Raw genomic sequence first — 4,507 nt, forward strand, 5'->3', positions numbered from 1 at the left:
CTCTGTTGTCTGTTTTATTCCCCATTTCTATTTCCAGTTTTTTTCTTTTTCTAATTGTTCCCAAACAGAAATGAGTCATGATTTGGTAGAATCAAAATGCTCTCAGCCATGGAAAATTAAATAGAAGGAAATCCTGAAATAAATGTTTCTACTGAGTGGATTTATATAACAGCCACTCCAGTCTCTGTGCAGGGACAAGGGGGTAAGGATTGCACAGAAGGTTGAGAAAGGAGCTTTAACATTAGTTTTCATAAAGGGGCCCAGGGGAGAGAAAACTGATGGAAAGAAATGGATATTATTATAGGGCATCTGCTCTCTGTTCAATCACTTGGACAAGTTTTAAGTCCTCTATGAAAAATGGCATAGGACCAGGAAAGAGGCTGCTATTTCTAAGAGACACTGAGTAGAAATATTGCTGATTCTAGACTGAGGTGAAACAAGTCAAAGCAGACTTAGAAAGAGTGTAATTCCTCCTCCTCTGCAAAGAACTCAACACATCTCCAGCCCTACAAGGAGGGACAGCTTTGGACACAGCATTGGACAGTATCTTTGATGTGCACATTGATGTTCTTATAATATTCTCAATAGGCACTTTGCCACCAACCATACTGGTGTTACACTTCTAGAAGCTTCACAGAGAGTCAGAACAGGAAGGAAAGGAGTTGATGGATGCCATCTTGTACTGCAGAAGACAGGTGTGTGAATGCCCATAAGGACGCCCCTCTGGTCCCGCAGAAATACCAGAGGAGCTTCATGAAATTTCTGCTCATGAAGTTGGTAAGACTAGACATTTAAGCTCTTAAGATTAATGCAATTTCGTTTTTTGTCCATAAATAGTTTAGGATTAGTGATATTTAAGTTATAATGACCTAGCAACAAAGAGGGCTCCAAGCTGAACAGGAGTTACTCTATTTAGGATGTTTCTATGTGAGAAATTAGTTGGAGTCTTTAAAAGCTTCTCATAAATGTATTTATCACTAGCTCCAATTTCAGTAATTTACTGCAAAAAAATTTACAAAAATTCAGCATTTTAGCTTTTAAAATGCAATGAGAAAAGATGTCAGATTTTGAGTAACTACTAAAACAATTATCTAACTGGAAAAATCTGCCCACGGGAAGTGACTTTCAGAAGGAAAGTGGAGTTCCAGACGAACTATGTTATATCAGAGGAGAATTGTCTCAGATTGCCTATTTTTTTTTTTTTAAATATGGAACGCTTCACGAATTTGCGTGTCATCCTTGCACGGGGCCATGCTAATCTTCTCTGTATCGTTCCAATTTTAGTATATGTGCTGCCGCAGCGAGCACCAGATTGCCTATTTTGAAAACTAAAAAAGAAAACTTTCATGATGGATATCTTTATGATCAGGACCTCTTGCAACAGACTTAAATAAAGACTTAAATAAAAAAAATAATGAACCTAATACCTAATATTATCATTTGACATTGATTAAATGCTAGGAAAAAAATAAAAAGAATATGTTCATACTGTTAGGGCATTACTGTGTTTGTAAACCTTTGCTGTTGGTAATAGGGTATAAAATTAAAGAGCCCATTTTCTGGAACCAGACTGCTTACATTTAAATTTTATCTCCATCAGTTTCTAATTGGATGCTCTAGGTTTCTTTAGCTGTAAACTAGAGATAGTAAGAGCATCAACCTCACAAGTTTGTTATGTTGTTTAATTTAACTAGTACACATAGAATGCATGCAATATGGTCATATATAACAACTAAATCAATTTCTTCAAAGAACTTAACAATTATGAATTTTTAAATTAAAGATATATAGACCTTTAAAAATGGTTCCTCTATTGCCAGACCTAAAGCATCATCTTTATTGTAATTTTTTCATAGTAATTAATAAAAAAAGGACATATGCCCACTTTAATCAGACTTGCTTAAGTCTGATACAAAGAAGTGGGACATTCTTAAATATATCTGGCCCAATGAAAAAGGTTAATAGCCAAGATATTTGCAGTAACTCATAAGCAGGCATTCTTGAGTAATGTGTCCTAAAGCACTTGCTCATCTGCCATTACTTGGGAACAGTAGTTTATGGAGGTCAAAAATCAGGAAATGGGGAATTAAGCAGAATCAGAAAAGCAGATGTTGACTCTGAGTCAAGAGTCAGTACAAGACCTCACAGAAAGATAGAATGACTCATGGTTCTATGCCTTTTAGAACAATGTTCAATGTGACTAACATGTTACCAAATTAAATACCTGCTCAGGACAGTCAAAAAGATGGCCTTGGATTTTTTAATGCATATTCAATAAGCAAGATTGAGATAAGACAGAGAGAGATCCCAGAAGACTGGGACATTGGAGGTTATGAAGATTCTCAGCAGGGAGTAGGGTGGGGGGAGACTGGAAAATAATTCTTTAAAGCTGCCTTCTTTACTTTTACATGTCTTCTGACTCTCTACTACATCCTGGAATATAAGATGATTCCAAGAAAATGAGGATGAACTTCTGCTCTAAAAAAGCTATATAGTTTGCTAGTGATTAATAGACAGATGGATAGATAATATATTACATAGATATGATATATATCATTCAATATTTGTGAGGTTATCAATTAAAGCATTAAACTCAGTAAAGAATAGCTCTGCCTAACTGATTTTCCATGTCATTGTCTCATAAATCAGGGGGAAAAAATCTAACCTATGATCTGCCTTCAGTCTTTATTGAGTGATCATGACATGCTGAGCTTCACGCTAAGAGACATGTACGCATTGCCAAGAGATTTGCGTGCATTCTACAAATTCAAAATTAAGTACTATTATTATCTCCACTGTTCACATGGGAAGACTGAATCTCAGAAAGGAAAAGTGAATCTCTCCAAATAACACAGTTCACACATGTAGATTTGTGATCTCAAACTCAGGTCACCCTGATTCCATCCTGAGTGCTTACGCTTTACCATGAAGCCACCCTCAAGTCAAGCCTTTTATTTCTGCAGTGGACACCACCTGGGCCTTTCATAAATCCTGGTACCCAACCTGCACCTCGCACCAATTCAGGAGGAATATCTGGGGTGGAACCCAGGCATCTGTTATGTTTTTAAATTTCCCCAGATGAGTCCAATATCCAGTCATGGGTGAGAACAACACTCATGTATTCCACTTAAAATTTCATAGCTCTCAATATTTCCTTTACATATATTTTCTTTACATAAAACCTCTCATTTCCATAAATGAAAAAATTTTTTTTTGGAAATTTATGTCCAATTTATGTCTAACTATTCTCAAGACTCTGAAATGATCCTGGAGAGACCTAATCCAAATGCTTATTTCCTACTGCCATCTTTCTCTTGGTTCATTACTTTTTATCTTATGGATCAGAGTATTTCAATATTTAGTAAATTTACAAGTATCGATAGCATGATGGTTAAGCATTGAGAATTTGGAGCTGGCATGCTCAGGTTTGAACCTTAGCTCTATCACTAAGCTTGTGCTTCTTTGTGCCTCAGTTTTATCATGTATAAAATGGAACTGGTAGGGGCACCTGGATGGCTCAGTGGGTTAAAGCCTCTGCCTTCGGCTCGGGTCATGGTCCCGGGGTCCTGGGATCAGGCCCCACATCCGGCTCTCTGCTCGGCAGGAAGCCTGCTTCCCAGCTCTCTCTCTACCTGCCTCTCTACCTGCTTGTGATCTCTGTCTGTCAAATAAATAAACAAAATCTTTTTAAAAAATTAAAAAAATTTTTAAAAATGGGACTGGTAGTAACAGCTGACTTACAGACCTGTGTCAGAATTAAGTTGCATGGAAAGAAGTCCCAGAATAATTCCCATCACATAGAAAAAAAAATCAGTACATTTTAGTTATTATCATTGTTATTCTGTGCATAACAAGAGAATATGTTTTCCTTTGTCAAGTGCATATTCATGTGATAAAGATCTAATCCTATTTCACGTTGGACAACTTTCAACAATTCTCCCCAAATCTAAAAAGTCATTTTTTCTCATTAGAACTAGGCACACAAGGACCCTCTTTGTAGTGCTGGAAAACTGACTGCCAAGCTCCTTTTACCTTCACTACTGAACATGCGCCCCAAATACTTGTACCAACTCTTCTGATCTGCCACTATAACCACACACCTATTTTGTTGTCTTAGAGCAGCACTCAAGCAATTCGGCTCCACTGCTAAGTGGACACTGTCGTCATTAAGACAAGTTCTAGCTCTGGTGTAGCACCTGGAGTTTGAGTCTATTTTTACCTGTGTCATTTTATCAATGCCTCCCAGGGGATCAGAATTAAGGAGGCACTATGCAGTGGATACAGTGGTGAAGTTTCAGGCCTTCAAAAGTATATGGGCAACAGAAATTTGACTCTCAACTGATACAGTAACATTTATGTCATAATCTTACAAGGTTTCTCAGTTTAGCGATGACACTGTAACATATATTTTGCAGCTGGATCTCCTTTTTCCTTCTGCTTTTCTTTTCTCTATAGATCTCAGCCTAAAGGCTATAGATTTTTTTTATAAGTGAACAACAGACTATTT

At 37.0% G+C, this 4,507-nt stretch overlaps 1 non-coding gene across 1 annotated transcript; it reads right to left on the minus strand.

Annotated features, from left to right (window-relative positions):
* Window positions 1–1,202: 1,202 nt before the first annotated feature.
* On the minus strand, window positions 1,203–1,308 carry LOC125089635 (U6 spliceosomal RNA). Its single transcript, XR_007124003.1, has one exon. It is a non-coding gene; the product is annotated as a U6 spliceosomal RNA (small nuclear RNA).
* Between the last annotated feature and the right edge of the window lie 3,199 nt (window positions 1,309–4,507).

The sequence above is a fragment of the Lutra lutra genome, chromosome 1 (genome assembly GCF_902655055.1).
Source record: "Lutra lutra chromosome 1, mLutLut1.2, whole genome shotgun sequence".
Classification (NCBI taxonomy): domain Eukaryota; kingdom Metazoa; phylum Chordata; class Mammalia; order Carnivora; family Mustelidae; genus Lutra; species Lutra lutra.